The 17,939-nt window shown below is 45.2% G+C and overlaps 1 protein-coding gene across 3 annotated transcripts in view; it reads left to right on the forward strand.

Annotated features, from left to right (window-relative positions):
- Positions 1-17,939, forward strand: part of ARHGEF3 (Rho guanine nucleotide exchange factor 3) — a 311,112-nt gene that overhangs the window by 79,485 nt on the left and 213,688 nt on the right. The gene's annotated exons all lie outside the window — the stretch shown is intronic.

A 17,939-nucleotide genomic window follows, 5' to 3' on the forward strand; every position in this document is an offset into this window, starting at 1 on the left:
AAAGGGAGGAAGGAGAGAGAGCCAGCCCTCAGGGAGCGTGCGTCCGAGAGTGGAGCCCTCAGGAGTCCTGAGTCCACCACGATGGAGGTGTAGGAGTGGGGGAGGTTGGTGGGTCTAGTTCCTCCTCCTTCTCCTCCTCCTCAGTCCCTTCAAGTAGAGCAGCTCTGCTTTTACCAGGTGTATTATGTCTTGGGTTTTGAATATAACCAGGTTTGACACACAGGTTCTGCTGCTGCAAGAACAAAACAAACCTCTGGTGCAGCAGCCTGGAGGTACAAGCATGCCCTGGGGCGTTATCCCCCTGCACCCTGGGGTCCTCTCCTCTTCCGGTTCCCTTTCCAGTGGCTCCCTCCCTCCTGCCTCCATCCTGTGCCACACACTTCCTTCCCTGGCTCCTGCCCAGCCTTCACATCACCAGCAGCTCAGCTCAGCTCTAGTTGAGACAAAGGCGAGGCTAGGAGGGTGAGAACCGGAGTCCGAGCTCAGCCTCCCCACCTGCTGGCACACTGTGCATGCTCCCTGTGCCCCAGGCTCCTCAACCGTGAGATGAAATGTTACCAGAACCTGCCCATCACCTTGTGCAGATTATATGAGAGGATTTTTGTAAACATCACGTCACCCAAGTGTAAGCATTCGTGGTCCCTGGGCCACTGTGATGATCATTACTAATACTGTGACAGCTGCCACCACCCTATTTTTCTCTTTCATTTTCCTACCAGTGTTCTCAGGAGTGTTCATCCTCTCTTCAGCCTCCACTTCTTTCTCACCTGTTCACTCTTCCCAAGAGGTTGGACAGCCAGCTGCCCCCACCCCGCAACTGCTGCCCTGAAATAGCACCCCAGGTTGTCAGCCATCTCCTGACAGCCAATCCTGCCCCTGGTGGTACTATGCTCTCTGAGCCAGCAGCCTGAGCTGGGCATCTTCTTTGAGGAAGTCTGGGTATTGTTGGCCATTTTGCAGATGAGCGACCCCAGAAAGAGGCTGTGGGGGGATGTGCACAGAGCTCAGAATCTGGGTTACAGACACAGCCAGGAAGGGTGATCTTGGGTCCCGATTCACTGTTACCTCCCAGGCTGTAATGGTTCTAGAACACTGGTGGCTATATTGCCAAAGGATGTAGAAGGCGCAGGGCCATTATTGTTTTCGGTTGAGTGAAGAGATTTCCTTTGGGGAGAAGACAATAAAAAGGAAGGAACCGCCGCTGTACGCAGCACCTCAGGTGACTCTCGGCGCTCTGGGCAGAGGGAAGGGAGCCAGGCGTAAAAGGTGCCGTGCCGTGTGATCCCACTTACGTGATGTTTCGGAAAAGGCAAAATTATTGGAACAGAAGGCAGATCAATGGTTGCCAGGAACTGGGGTGGGGAGGAGGGTTAGATCACAAAGGGGCTGCATGAAGGACTCTGGGGGTGATGGAGCAGCTCTGTGTCTATGTGGGGGTGGGCATACACCTGCGAATGTTTTTAGAACTCACATCTGCACGTCAAAGAGTGACTTTGTATGTAAAAGTGTATTTTTTAAAATGAGGCAGTGAAATAAAATGAAAGACAGGCTGCAGAGCAGGAAGACAGAACACGCTGTCATCGCCCTACAGTGTGGGGTCTGATCCCCATTTACAGGTGTGGAAACTGAGGCTCAGGCTCCTGAGAAATGCAGCAAAGATCTCTTTCTCTTTTTTTCCATCTATTCACCTTGGCCCCTCCAGGCCCCGGGTGCTGCTCTAGGAGCTGAGGATCAGGTCCTCAGGAGGATGGGATGGTTTCCACCCACACACAGCTCACAGTATAGAATTCTGAGAAACAGATGGGGAATAAGTAAGTCTAAGAAAGGGTGGTATGGAAGGGAGGGTCAGGGTGTGGGGCCAGACCAGGGTCAGGGAAAGTCCAGGCTTGTGGGGGTCGGTGGGAGGTGAGGGCCCAGCATCCCCACTGTGAAGCTTGGAGCAGAGAGGATAAGACGGGGAGGGGCGAGGATGAGCTGTGGCCAGTGGGGGCTGACTGAGGGTGGCAGGGCTCTTTAAGCAAAGGAGGATTCACTCTGAGGGCCCTGGGAAGCTTTTGTAGGTTGAAGCAGGACTAGTCCCAAATCTGTCCGTCTCCCAAGACCAGGCCTGGTCCACGCCCTGCACTTCCTGCCTTGCTGCTGGGTCTCAGGGTGGCAGGGATGCCTCCAGTTTGTGTGTGTTTCTTTTACAGTTAATCCACTGTGCTGGTGATTCATGCCTCTCTCATAGACTCCAGTGCTCAAATACAATCTGCTAATAAGTTGCGTCTGGCGAAACCCGAGGGTGGGCGTAACTGCACAGTCCTTAATAGCCGATGTTGTCCTGAACAGCCTCAGGAAGCCAGAAATAACTTTCCATCCTTTGCTTTTGTTTCCCACTTACTGACCCAGATCTGTGGATATCTTGGTCACTCACTTTGTTGTTTCTTAACGTTTCTTCACCTCTCTCACCAGCTTGCTTGCAGTTTCCAGGTTTGCAGGGTTCAGTCTCCCCAGCGCCTGGTAACCTGGGAGCACTTGGGAAAGGTTTGTGGGATGAACGCGGGTGGAGGAGGCAGGAGGCAGGCAACTGCTCTCTGCTATGTCATCACTCCTCCTCTCAGAAACCTGGTGGTCTTGTCCATCTCTACAAAGTCACTGGCCCTGAGCTCTTGCTGCCCACCCTGTATGTCACTACAACATGCCCGGAGACCAGCCAAGGGGGTAGAGAGCATCCGGGGCTCCTGGGAGCAGCACACATCGTATCATCAGAGGACTGTCGTCTGGGGCTGCCTGTGCTGTTCTAGCCTCCCCACAGCGATGGTACCAGAGCAGCAGCGGTGCTTTTCAGGATTGCACATCTATTTTAATTTAAATTCATGTGTTTGTGTCAGAAGATTTCCTTGTTTTTCTTGGGAAGCATTCACAGGCCAGTGTTGAACAAATTACCGTCCTTTGCTCCAAAAGAAATCCACTTTCCCCTAACATTCTGGATTTCCAGGATCCGGAAGGAGAACTGATGTTGCTGCTGCTGATTGCAGGTGTGTATCAGGGTCAGGCGGTGAGCTGGTCATCCTGGCGCCACTGAGGAGTCTTGAAGGATCTCTTTCCACTGTGGAAGGCCAGGCTCACCTCTGTGTTTTCTTTTCCTCCCCCTTCCATTCTGCTCTGAGAGCCAAACTAATCCAAAATATTATCCTTACCTCCATGGGCCCTTCGAGTTTCAGAATCTATGAAAGTCTACAGCAAGAATCCTTCTAATCCAACTCAGTGGGCATGAGTTTGAGAAAACTCTGGGAAATAGAGGACTGCCGATGGTGACTGCAGCCATGAAATTAAAAGACATTTGCTCCTTGGAAGAAAAGCTATGACCAACCTAGACAGCATATTAAAAAGCAGAGACATTACTTTGCTGACAAAGGTCTGTGTAGTCAAAGCTATGGTTTTTCCAGTGGTCATGTATGCGTGTGAGAGTTGGACCATAAAGAAAGCTGAGCACTGAAGAACTGATGCTTTTGAACTGTGGTGTTGGAGAAGACTCTTGAGAGTCCCTTGGATTGCAAAGAGATCAGAGCAGTCAATCTTTAAGGAAATCAGTCCTGGATATTCATTGGAAGGACTGATGCTGAAGCTGAAGCTCCAGTACTTTGGCCACCTGATGCAAAGAACTGACTCATTGGAAAAGACCCTGATGCTGGGAAAGATTGAAGGTGGGAGGAAAAGGGGATGTCAGAGGATAAGGTGGTTGGATGGCATCCCCGACTCGAAGGACATGAGTTTGAGTAAACTCCGGGAATTGGTGATGGACAGGGAAGCCTGGTGTGCTGCAGTCCATGGGTTTGCAAAGAGTCAGACACAAGTTAGCGACTGAACAACAAGGGTGAGAATATTCATTTGATTGTAGTTCAATGCTGGTAGTTGAACTAATGGAAAGTACACAAAGGGATAAAAAAATTCTACCACAATCAGTGTTATATTGTTTTCCTTATTTTTTAAAAATATATGAGTTTATTCAAAGATGTAACTTTATACCACACTTTTTAATTTAATATAAGTATTTGTTCATGACATTGACAAATTAAAAAGTTTTAGTTAAGGGGCCCATCCCCTCTCTCTATACTTGTAACATGCTCACCTACCTGTCCTGAGTGAGTCTACTTACTTGCTGTCTGCCCGTCTTGGGTTGAGGACCTCCTCTGTGAGGATGAGTTGCTGCTGTTGTTGAGTCACTCAGTCACGTCTGACTCTTTGTGACCCCATGGACTGCAGCACACCGGGCCTTCTTGATCCTCACCATCTCCCAGAGTTTACCCAAGTTCATGTCCATTGAATTGCTGATGCTATCCAACCAGCTTATCCTCTGCCACCCTCTTCTCCTCCTGCCTTTAATCTTTCCCAGCATCAGGGTCTTTTCCAATCAGGATGGGTTGGGTTCTAGGAAAACACAACTCCCTGCCCAGAGACAGTTGTGATTATACAATGGAGCAGAGAAGAAATAAACAGAGGAAGATGCCAGATGGTGGGGTCTATGGGCAGAGTAGAGTATTCAGTGCCACAGTGGTGGCCCAGTCTCTTGTGACTGTTCCACATCACGGAAGACTACCTGCATCATGGGGACTGAATTTAAACACCAAATTGGGAGTCTTCCTATGGAAAAGGCAGCTCAGTGGGTGCTCAAGACGTGGCATGTAGGCTTAACTGAGGGCCGTAAGTTAAGGTGTGAGCAGCTTGACTGTGGTTGGACTGGGACAGTCAGGCTGAGAAGGAGTCACTGAATCTGACCTGGCTTGCTGAGCCCGCCAAGGAGGGCTGGGCTGCAAGCGCAGGATTCTCTGACACTGGAAGTTAGGTGGTTTTTGGAACACCCCAGCCACTGTTGGAGGCAGAAGGACGTTTTCAGAGGGGCGTCTTTCCACAGACCACGTGATCTTGTTGTTGTTGTTTAGTCACTAAGTCACAGCTGAGTCTTTGCAACCCTATGGGCTGTAGCCTGCCAGGCTCCCTATCCATAGGATTTCCCAGGCAAGAACACCGGAGTGGGTTTGCCATTTCCTTCTTGAGCCAACTCTAAGTTTTCCAGTCTCTAAATGAGGGTGGTAGATTAGCTGGTTCTCTGAGGATCCTTCCAGCTCTTACCTATTTGAGTTTTAGGCACATTATCTGAAAACAATTAAATAGACAATTAAAATGACCAGGTTTGAAACCGTACAGGCTTATGAGTCCTGGTGTAACACATGGGTAGGTTTTGTTTTGTTTTGTTTTGTTTTTTCTCTCCAACAGCTAGTTCTGGTAAATTGCTAAGGAAGCTGTGAGAAGCACAGAACAGCCCCAGAGACGGTGTTTCTTGGTGGCCCCTACCTGTAGCTCTGGCCATCTGGTCTGTAGGGAAGCTTTGTCAGCGTTTTAGTCTGGTGATGGGAAGTGAACTCGCTGCCACAAATCTCATGCTCCAAAGGCTGGAATGGCACATTAAGGAAGATTTACCCTGGCTTCACCCTCCAGTGTGAACTTGTGAGCAGGCCATAGATTAAATAACACATGACCATCAACAGCTGTGGGGAAAACCAGCTGTGTGGATGTCAGCATGCGTTTCCAAGACACCAATTACATGTCTCGGTCCAGAGGTTTGCTCTAATGCTAATGTCTCGTCTCCAGAGCTGGACCCGCACCAGGAGGATAGGGAGGGATGCTGATGATGTTGGCCGTGCTCTTTGGTGACTGTGCTAGTGTGACTTACCCGTCTGTTCATCAGGCATCCCTGGGGCCAGTGTTCGTGTGACACAGTAGGGGGCTTGATAGTGAATCATCTCAAAGCTCAGAAGCAATGCATTACCCTCCATAGGAAGTGCTAGCAGGCATATCACCCTCCATAGGAAGTGCTAGCAGGCATACAGCTTTGCAAGGAGGTGGCCTGGATTATGTGAAGGTCAGGCTGAGCAGTGCCGGGGGCAAGAGTGCTACATTCTGACTGATGTGGTTTGAAGCCTGGCATCATCGATGCTTCCTGGCTGTGTGATCTGGGGCAAGTTACTTGAGCTCTCTGTGCCTCTGATTCCCCACGTATAAATCTGAAAAATAATCTTGTGTTGTCAGCATTAAATAGGCGATCGAATGTTAGGCTCTCATCGCCTGATTAATGACTTCTGTTGGAGGTGGTGGTGGACTAGCATGGTGTCAAGTTCAGAACACCTAACGTGTATTGTATGCCACAGGCAGGGCAATACAGCACATGACAGACGCTGTTCCTCTCCCCTGAGTACATTCATGTCAACTCAGGAGGGCTCTATTATTATCATTCCAACTGATGAACAAACAGAGAGTTAAGTAACTTGCCTAAAGGCACAGAGTCAGTGAGTGGTAGATAAGGGATTTGAAACCCAGGCAGCTGGCTCTAGAGTTCTTGTTCTTAACCACTACTCTATACAGTCTCCATGAAATAATAAGAGCTGTTCAGAGCGCTTCCCATAGGTCAGGAAACATTCCAGGCATTTTCTGTAGATTGATTCATTTACTCTTCACAAAAAACCCTCTGAAGTGGTTGCTATTTTTCTACCAATTTTATAGTGAGGAAACTGCTAGAAAGGGGTGAGAATGTGGCTGAGTGGAGTTCACATCCTCATGAGCTGGGTGATGTAAGACAGAGAGGCTAATGTCTGGGAGCCTCAGGGTGGCTGCAGGCTAAGAAGGGATTGATGATAAGAATCGCCTGGAGACCTGGCGGGGTGAGACCTTCTCAGAAGGTGGTTGTTTAATTATTAGTGAGAGGGCTTTATTCACAGACCCCAGCTTTGTTCTTGTCTCCTGGTAGCTGGGCAGGGCGGCGAGTTCCTGGCTTCTTAGGGGGAAGAGAAATTTAAAGAAGTGTCCCCACCCCCAGCGTGGGCCTGCTGTGGACTAGGGCACAGCTTGGCCCCACCACAGAGGCTGTGCTGGGCCTTGAAGGTGAGAGTTCTGCCCTTGGGGAAGTGAAGACACTGTGAACCTGTCCCAGCCCACTTTGGGGCAAACTGTCTAATAAGCCTGGTTCTCAGTCTCCTTAGATGCAAAACCAAGTGCGTCTGGGATCAAAGCATGTGATTCAAAGCACCCAATGCAGAAATTTTATATTTTCACCATGTGGAATAAGTGAGTCTTGTGGCCTTTATTTTACACACTGAAGCTGTGGAACTTTGCAAGACGCCTTCTCAGCAGCCAGTCCCTTTTGTCAGCTATGTGAGCTGTGCTGTTTCTTCCTCCAGAACAACAGCAGAAGCTATATTATGGTTGTTGAGCCCAAGTTTGTGGGTTTTTTTTTTCTTTTTTGGTCTAATTAATTATTGTAAGCATGGAGTTCTGGGTCATTGTAAGGTTCTTGGAAAATGCTGCCAAAGTATCCTGTGGAAACATTATACCAATTTATTCATTCATCATTGTGAAGCAAAATGCCTGCTTCTCTGCATTCTTGCCCACACTGGATATGACCATGTCAGATTTGCCAATTTGAAAGGCAAACGTGCTCTTTATTTAGATTTCCATTTTGATAGTTACTAAGGAGGGTAACATCCGCTGGATTATCAAAAAAGCAAGAGAGTTCCAGAAAAACATCTATTTCTGCTTTATTGACTATGCCAAAGCCTTTGACTGTGTGGATCACAATAAAGTGTGGAAAATTCTGAAAGAAATGGGAATACCAGACCACCTGACCTGCCTCTTGAGAAACCTATATGCAGGTCAGGAAGCAACAGTTAGAACTGGACATGGAACAACAGACTGGTTCCAAATAGGAAAAGGAGTACGTCAAGGCTGCATATTGTCACCCTGCTTATTTAACTTCTATGCAGAGTACATCATGAGAAACGCTGGGCTGGAAGAAACACAAGCTGGAATCAAGATTGCCGAGAGAAATATCAATCACCTCAGATATGCAGATGACACCACCCTTATGGCAGAAAGTGAAGAGGAGCTAAAAAGCCTCTTGATGAAAGTGAAAGAGGAGAGTGAAAAAATTGGCTTAAAGCTCAACATTCAGAAAACTAAGATCATGACGTTTGGTCCCATCACTTCATGGGAAAGAGATGGGGAAACAGTGTCAGACTTTATTTTTTGGGGCTCTAAAGTCACTGCAGATGGTGATTGCAGCTGTGAAATTAAAAGACATGTACTCCTTGGAAGGAAAGTTTTGACCAACCTAGATAGCATATTAAAAAGCAGAGATATTACTTTGCCACCAAAGGTCCATCAGTCAAGGCTATGGTTTTTCCAGTAGTCATGTATGGATGTGAGAGTTGGACTGTGAAGAAAACTGAGCACCGGAGAATTGATGCTTTTGAACTGTGATGTTGGAGAAGACTCTTGAGAGTCCCTTGGACTGCAAGGAGATCCAGCCAGTCCATCCTAAAGGAGATTAGTCCTGAATGTTCATTGGAAGGACTGATGCTGAGGCTGAGGCTGAAACTCTGATACTTTGGCCACCTCATGCGAAGAGTTGACTCACTGGAAAATACCCTGATGCTGGGAGGGATTGGAGGGAAGAGGAGAAGGGGACGACAGAGGATGAGATGGCTGGATGGCATTACCGACTCGATGGACCTGAGTCTGAGTGAACTCTGAGAGTTGGTGATGGACAGGGATGCCTGGCGTGCTGCGATTCATGGGGTCGCAAAGAGTCGGACATGACTGAACCACTGAACTGAAGGAGAATAAACATTTTTTTGTTGTTCATTGGCTGTGTGGATTTCTTCTTTGGTGAACTGTCTATGTTATGGCAAAACATTTTAGTGTCCTTTTATTTAAAAAGCTATTTTCTGATTACAGAATTCACTTATGCATATCCTAAAAGTTCAGATAGTGTAGGAATGTGTAGCATTGCAAGTGCAGGTTCCCGGGATCAATCTTAACCCCAGAAATGACCACAGATGACAGTGTGAACCTTATGTTTCTTGTAATTTTCTAAAAATTTCTGAATGCCCTCCTTTCACCTGAAAGATTTCCAAAGGTTCACACATGGCTTTTGCATCTTAAACAAGTCTTTCGCTGAGTAGCTTTTCTGTTGAATAAAAGTAGCAGATTTATTTTGATAAATTGATTTTTTCTAGAAGCCACGCAGGCTAGTGGAGGGGAGCATACTGAATTCGGGGTCCCCACTGACTGCTCTCACGTCTCCCTGTGCTCAGCTGGGTGTGTGCAGTCTGTGGGCCTGTCCAGCCCTGGGGTCAGTGCCCATGAGCTGCCCAGAGGAGCGCTTTCTGCTTTGAATGTCAGGCTGCTGATCTGTCAAGGCGGCAGCAAGAGGATGAGGGCTCCTGACCTCTCTCAGCATCAGCACCGGGCCAGTGCATGGTGACAGTAGTTGACAGTAGTCATCGGTAACAGCCAGCATCTCCCCTGTATGGCCTTTATATGCTCCAGTCTGCTTAGACCACACAGAAACGCTATGCAGCGTAAAATCTAATATTATCCCTGGTTTTCACACATAAGATGGGTTCCTAGAGACCCCATCATTTGCTGAGGATCCCTAGAAAGCAAGGGCCAGAGAGCCAGAACTCATACCTATGCCTGCCAGGCATGGAGGCCTCTCCGGAGGTTAGCCACCTGCTCTGCAGCTCTGGATAGCCTCACGAATCCCACCTCCCTGTCCACCTTGATACATATTAGTCTGGTCCAGAAGCATCGGGGACCTGAGAAACCCCCAGGAGGTTATCATTTTGGTAAAGTCTTGAGCAAGTTGGAAGCAGGTAAAAAGATGAACTCAGGAGCTGCATCCCTGAATCAGGGCTCCGGAGCAAAGAGAGCACCTGTGCCTGGGTGGCAGGATGTGGTTGTCATGGCAGCAGCTATGGCAACGCTGATGCAAGTGCTGGCCCTGTTCCCACTGGAGACCAGCTGGTGAGCTGGAAGATGAAGTGCCCAAGAGAATGGGCTGGACCATCTTTGATAGAAATAATTGATAAATAGCACATAACTGATCAACATGGTTATTTTTTCTCTCCCAGTTTATGGCTTTTGTGGATTAGGTGGCCGGAAAATTCTTAGGCAGTTTGGCGGGACTCTGGCTGAGAGCAGGCATCCTGGAATCAGGCTGTCTGGCCCTGACCTCTAACTCTGGGTCATTTCCAAGTCTAACTTCTTAGTGCCTCAGCCTTCTCTTCTGTTATAGCCCTTATTTCTGTTATGAGCCCCCATGAAAATGAAATGAATTAAGCCACAGAAAAGGCACAGCAGCAGTATTACTATTCTTATTATTATTAGTAATAATAGTTCCCACTTTTACTCAGAATTCCCTTTCTCTGAGTAATTCTCTTACTCAGAATTTTGGGGGCGGCTTGCTGTTTGTCATAGTGGTGAAATTATCTCAGTTTGAACGGTGCCCTTAGCATCACCTTTCCCTTTTCTGCACATAAGCTGTAACAGGTCTGATGTGGTCCCATCCCACTGCCATATTTCACTGACAGTTTGGGAATAAACATGTTTTAATGTGTGGCCCCAGTCACTGCCAGAAACAGCATTTATGGAGCTTCTAATTACCTTGGAGACTGTGGTAGGTCCTATATTAGAGAGTCAATAAACTGCTTTAAGTGATGCTGGCTAATTTAAGAATTTTGGGGTGTTTTTGGAGTTGGAATCAACAGAACATTTGTTAGAGATGCTCAATTCTGAAGACTAATTTTAAAGGTTGTGATTTTCAATTTGGAAAATTGGGCCACCTACATACTGATTTATTAGCATCTGATCAATATATTACTAAAAAAAAAAACAAAAAAAAAACTGTGAGGACTTTCTTTTGCTCTTCTCTAGGCAAAAAGCCCTTGTGGAGCCTCTGTCAGAGAGGAACTGGAAAACTATGGTGTCTGTAGATTAATTTTTGAGTTAGAGCTTTCCAAGATTTGAAAAACATGAATTTATCCCCCTCCTTTTTGTTTCTGATTTGTATATAGCTAAGTGGAACAATTCTAAAGGCTTTTCTTAATTTTCTTAAGACAAAAATTGGATAGTTCAAGGTGATTTTTTTAAACATGTCTTCTAAGGATTATTTTGATCCAAATCCATTTAAAACATTAAGAAAACTCAGCCATTAACTTCTTTTTTTTTTTTTAGAATGTTAACATTGTACTCCATTTGCTTTTTCATTTTCTCTCACCGTCCTAAAGAGAGGAGGGATTGATGCTTAGATATTATTTATTTATTGGCTGCACGTGGCTTTTTTCTGTGCCTGGGCTTTCTCTAGTTGCCGTGAGTAGGGGCTGCTCTCTAGCTGCAGTGCGGTGCCTTCTCTTGCTGCGGATCACAAGGCTCTAGGACTCTCGGGCCTCAGTAGTTACAGCCTGCGGGCCCTAGAGCTTGGGCTCAGTAGTTGCGGTGCATGGGCTCAGTTGCTCTGTGCCCCGTGGGATCTTAACCAGTCCAGGGATTGAACCCCGGTCCGCGGCACTGGTAGGCGGATTCTTATCCACTGTACCACCAGGGAAGTCCAGCCACTAACTTTTTCAAGCTGCAACTATTTTTTTTAATCAAAGCATAATGTGCACACAGTGAAGTTTACCAATATGAATGGATTTTTAGTTGCAGATGTAGAAAAACTGATAAGACTAATCTCTGATTATTTATTACTATTATTTAAGATCAATTGCGTTTCACATAAAGAGGAACCAACCCTGTAACCCTGGCTCTGGGTCTGGTACGTAGCAAGGATTTAGTTCCCATCTCCTTTCCTCTGTTGTCACTGATTCTGCAGTGGTTTTAACATCTGTTTCTCTGTTCAGGTTTCCTGGAGCCAGGCTGCATGGGTTTGAATCCTAGCTCTGCACCTCCTAGTTGTGTGATTTTGGACAAGTCACTTAACCTCTCTGAGCTTCGTTTTCCTCATCTATGAAGTGAGAATAATAGCAGTGCCTACTTGTAAAATCGTTTTGAGGATTAAATGAGTTAATATTTATTAAGTACTGAGAACAGTGGCACATAGTAAGTGTTAAAAATAAATAAATAAACCTTTAAAAATGTCATTTTCATGACAGAGAAGTTGAGTATTCTCCTGGTTCATAAGGCAGAGGTCAGTGGTGTTAATAAACTGGGGTGACCGAGACCTGATTCCACATCCCTGGAGTTGCGGGCCATTGACTCATCAGTGGAGAGCTCCAGTTTCTCATTTCAGATGAGGGGTGGGGGTCGGTGCTCTCAGTGTTGGCTCATAGGAAGGTAAGGCGCGTACAAGGAGTCCTGGTTAGAAAAACACACGCTCGGGAAAGAACAGGCTCTCCCCAGGCAAAACTTTAGAAAAACAACAATCTGCTGCTCCTTGATTAAAGGGTAGAAAGCTAATTATCCTTTCCGGAGGGACGTGAAGCTGCTCTCTGCCGGGCTGTGACCTGGAGAGGCAGGATGTGGATTGCCTTAGGAGGTAATGAAGCCTTTCCCGTTGACAGTGTGCCATCATTCAGATGGTCGCAGGCGGGAAGAGGGAGAACCATCCCCGTGCTTTTAAAAGCAACCCCCAAATGCTTTAGAAACAGCATTTGCAGGTCAGTACTCGGAGCATATGAAAAAACAATTTTCTTCAGTTGGATTTCCAAAAGACCTTTGTTACAAAGCATCCCTTCAAAAATATCCTGTAATTTCTGCTAACTAGACTAGCTCATAATTAGCTTGACTATTTGAAACTTACCACTGCCAATGAGAAGTCATCCATGCAATGATGATGGGGGTCAGGATGCCAACAAGGGGTAACCAGGAAATGTTATTTTTGTGCTGAGTAAATGCCAAGAAGTATTAAGTCTAGTTTCTTCAGTCAAAGGAGGAGACTGTGAAACATTCCATCTTGGGATATTTGTGTATGTGTTTTCTCACTGTCTTCCATACCATCCTGTTAGGAATAGGAAGTTCCTGTTGACCTGTACTGTTTGGCCAGAGATGTCAAGAAAGTTCAAAGAAGTCTTACAAATATTTTTTGAGCATCTTCCATGTACCAGAGGCTGGGGATGAGGCATTAGAAAGACAGAAGTGCCTGTCCTCAGGGAGCTTACATTTTTTCTTTTTCTTTTTTTTTTTTAAGTTTCCAGTATCACTGTTTTTATAGCATTTTAGTTGAGACATTAAAATGTCTTGTCAGGGATCCCAGCAGGACAGCCATATCTTTGTAAATCTTTTAATGCTTGTAACTGAATTATTTGTGCATAGGGACCAAAAGTGTTTATTTTTTAATCTGTTTATTTTTAATTGGGGGGTAATTACCTTACAATATTGTGTTGGTTTCTGCCATACATCAACATGAATCAGCCATAACTATACGTATGTCCCCTCCCTCTTGAACCTCCCTCCCACCTCCCAGCCCATCCCACCCCTCTAGGTTGTCACAGAGCACCAAGTGTGAGGGGAGCTCACATTTTAATGACTCAGTGGACTAGCCAATACCTAAGATCCTGGTCAATTTGTATTTTCCATGAACAGTGTTTCTGGGAAATCTGCAGACATATCCCTCTCAGCTCTTGTCCCCCCAGCTCTGCTTACTTCCTCGATTTATCAAGTCACCAGGGACTTCTGCTTTGCCAAATTCAGTGAGCATTTCTCCTTCCCCTACTTAATGACATCATAGAGCACCCCTTCCCCTAAACATTTTCTTCTCTGGCCTCTGGGATGCCCCCGCTCACTTTGTCAGGACTCCTCTTCTGTCTAAAGGATGATGACTCTTGAGTACAGTCTCCAGTTCCTTAAATTCAGCTGCAGATTCCGCATCTCTCTTTAGAGGCCCGTACCAAAACACTTGTCATATTTCAAATGCAATAGTCCACTCTTAATTTTCATCCCCCAAACTGCTGCTCTGATAAGTCTTCCTCACCTTCCCAGTTGCTCAGCCTAAAATTCCTAAAGCATCCTTTATTTCTTTTTTATTTCATCCCCTGTGTCAACCCACCAGCAAATCCCGTTACCTTACCTTCAAATATGTCCATAATTCTAGCACTGCTCACCAACCCCACTGCCACCATCTTGGTCCAGGTCCCTGTTGCCCCTAATCTGGGCCACCCTCTCCTTCTCCCTGCCCTTTGTCCTGTAGCTATTATCTCCATGCAGCATTGAGATCAGTCCTTTAAGTTAGACCGTGTTTCTTCTCTGTTTAGAATCCTTTGTGGTTTCCCAGCTCATCCAGAACTAAAATCCAAAAGACCTGGCCTTCTAGTTCATCACCCAGAAGGAAGATAACTCTTAAAGCGCACCTTTTGCGTACCAGGCACAAAAAGCTCTACATACATTTACTCATTTAATCCACACAGTGGCACCGTGTTATGAGTGCGCTGTGTAGAAGAGTGTTATAACCTCCATTTTACAGAAGGGAGAAGTAGGAACAGAGAGGTTAGGTCACTCGCCCAGTGTCACGCAGCTGGTGAATAGCAGAGATGGCTCCAGTATCTGCGCTCTTAACCACTGTGCCCAACTGTCCCTTGATGGCTCCACCTGAGAGTCACTGAAATTTGTCAATAGCAGTCTGTCTTCTGGAAGATTGCACTCATGAAAAATTGTCCTGAAGATACTAGCTTTGCAGGAAGCTCCAGTGTAAGAAGCAGCACAGCAGAATGGCTTGTGAACTGGGAGCAGAAGACAGAATGGGTAACGCTGCAGAATCTCTGAGCACAGACACCCAGTTGGGGGTGGAGAGTGGGAGGAAGCACAGAAAGCCAGAGGATGTGGGAATTTTTATCATTGTTGAATAATTCACGTAAATATGTGCCTCGGAAACAGACTAGTAGGGCTGGTTTCTCATGGTACCAGTAAAACTTCGCATCTAAGCCATTTCTGTCAGTTCCCAAGCTGTACAGAATGGTCTCCTGGCTCTTATTTACATATTTCCCTTTTCCGGAATAGTTAATATAATAGCATTTTACTTTGCATTATTATTCATGAGCATTTTTTCCATGAGATATGTATCTTTTATTTTGCCTGAAAATTGCAAACAGAGGAGCCTGGCGTGCTATATTACATGGGGCTGCAGAGTTGGACATGACTTAGCAGCTGAACAACAACAAGCTTTACTCTACCCTCACTTTTTTAAAAATTGTGGTAAGCTACACATAACGAAGTATTAGCAGTTGTAACTGTTATAATAATTGAGTGGCGTTAAGTACATTCACAGTATTGTGCACATGTCACCATTATCTCATCCTGGAACTTTTAAAAAATTACCCTCAAAGGAAACTGTACATGCATTAAATAGCCGCTGTCCATTTGCTCTCTTACCCTGGCCCCTGGCTACCACGTGTCTGCTGTTTCTGTGGATTTGCCTATCCTGGGTATTCCATGTAAATGGAATCATACAGTATGTGGCCTTTTGTGTCTGACTTTTTTCACTTTGCATAAGGTTTTCAAGATTGTTACATGTTGTAGCATGTATCAGGACGTCATCCTTTTTGTGGTTGAATAACACTCCATTTTATGCATGCGTACCACATTTTGTTTATCCATTTTCATTCATTATTTGATCAAAATTTTATATATTTTCAGTATGGTTACTAGAGTATCAGCTATGTGCTAGACACTCTGCTTCATCCTGTATCCTGAATATATAAAGAGCCTTTACATATCAATAACAGAAAAGAGAATCCCTTTATATAAATGAGTAAATAAACCTGAACAAACGTTTTGCAAAAGGGGAATTATAAATATAATAATTTCATGAGTTTAAAAATCATTTCAATCTCTTCTTTTTAGTTAATTTTGGAGTTAGTTTGGTTAGAGCAATTCTTTATTATTTAGCAACAGATCATAAACGTTTGTTTGAGATATGCTCCATTTGGGAAAGAATTTCATTTGTTGCTCCATTCAAGTAGGCATGTGACCTAAAGATCATTTCCATTGGTTTTTCTAGAGACTATGTCTCTAAAGCCTTTGTAAAAATACTTTGTACCTTTGAATGTTTCTGAATTCAGATGGATACAGATATCTCTTTGGAGAATGTCCCACTTTATGTGGGTCTCAGCTTACACGTTTTGAGTGGTCGCTAACTGCTGAAATATAGAGCAGTGAATTTTCAAAGTTTGAGGCTCTTTGAAACTGTAAGTGCTGTTTTTCTATAACTGAGCTGTCCAGTAAGGTAGACACATGCCGCCTGTCCCTGCTGAGCGCTTGAAACGTGGCTAGTGCCAGTTAAGATGTGCTGCAAGGGTGAAATACTCAGTGGATTTTGAAGATTTGGTATAAAAAATGTAAGATATTTCTAATTTTCTCCTGTTGATTGCATGTTGAACTGATAATACTCTCTGGATATATTGGGCTCAAGAAACTGTATTATTAAAATTAAACTTACCTGCTTTTTTTTTCTACCATTTTAATGTGACTCATAGAAAATTTTAAATTACATATGTTGCCCACATGATATTTCTATTGAACAGAGTGCTAAAAATAACAGGCGCATGGGTGGAGAATGGGAGAGAAGTCTGAACAGACTTGACTTCGTTGCCTTCAGAATCTTGAAGAGGTCCCACGAGAGAGGCTGCAGTGGATCTGTATGCTTCCAGGAGCCTCCCCGTAGGTCTCTGCCTTCACCCTGGATCCCCCTCAGCTATCTTCTCCTCTCTCTAGCCTGATGGATCTTTCTTTTTAAAAGAATTTTTTCTGGAGTGTAGTTGATTTAGTGTGTCAGTTTCTACAGGTGTACAGCAAGGTGAGTCAGTTATACATATACACATATCCACTCATTTTGTTTATTTATTCTTAGATTCTTTGGCCCTACAGGCCATGCAGAGTGTTGAGTAGAGTCCCCCGTGTTCTACAGCCATTCCTTATTAGTCATCTATTTTATGTAGTGTGTATATGTCAGTCCTGAGTGAGTGAATGAGAGTTGCTCAGTTGTGTCCAACTCTTGGGACCCCATGGACTGTATAGCCTGCCAGGCTCCTCTGTCCATGGAATTCTTCAGGCAAGAATACTGGAGTGGGTTGCCATTTCCTTCTCCAGGGGATCTTCCCCACCCAGGGATTGAACACATGTCTCCTCCATTGCAGGCAGGTTCTTTACCATCTGAGCCACCAGGGAAGCCTACTATTAAAAGACATTGTAAGTATAAAGACAGGTCAGCTTAAAAAGCATCAGGAGATACATGCTTCACTTTATCTTATAATCTGTAGACAAAACGTAATTAAAATCTGTACACCTTTTCCAAGGAATACCCGAGACAGAAGTAGCAATCAAGTTATAAATGACAATCATCAATCAGATGATATAATTTAGATGAAGCTTATCTCTCTCAAAGAGTTGGGGACGGTCAGTCCTAGTCTCCCAGTTTATCCACAGGGATCTTTCTAAAGGCAGTCCTCATCATGTCACTCCTCACTTTACAATTTCAGCAGCACCCCGTTACCCCCAAGCCCAGCCTTTAAGGCTCCGCCTTGGCACCTGCTCCGCCTTCTCTCATGCCTCTCTGCCGCCTCCTCCACCTGTCAGGGGCCTTTTTATAGGCATCATTATGATTTCCATTATGTGCACAATAGGTTCCCATAGTAAGGATTTAAAAATACGTAATGTAAACCGTAGTGTCCGCATTTATGCCGCCTAACCCCCACCCCAGCTATGTCATCAGCCACTGTCAACAGTTGGGTGTGTGCTCTTCCAGGGCCCTCACCCTGCACACACACTGCTGATTCTGTGTGTGTGTGTGTCTGTGTGTGTGTGTGTGAACCTCAATGGGTTTACATGTTGTCTTGGGTCTTATTTCCCATATTTTAAGGTTTCTGCTAGTGAGGATTTAGATTTACCTCACTATTTTAATGGATGCTTGAGATTTTGTTACATAGCTTTGCCGTGATTTATTCCTGTTTATTACTATTTTCAGTTCTACACTTTTTCACCCATATAGCAAAATATCAGCTATTACAATATCCACCTCTGTATCCCCATATAGATTGAATAAGCAGCAACATTTTGCCCTGTTAGCTTCAGAATTTTTATGTGAATAACGGAAACATTCCACGCAGAGAGGAAGCCTTCTGTGTGCTCCACCC

Source organism: Ovis canadensis, chromosome 19 (genome assembly GCF_042477335.2).
Source record: "Ovis canadensis isolate MfBH-ARS-UI-01 breed Bighorn chromosome 19, ARS-UI_OviCan_v2, whole genome shotgun sequence".
Lineage (NCBI taxonomy): Eukaryota > Metazoa > Chordata > Mammalia > Artiodactyla > Bovidae > Ovis > Ovis canadensis.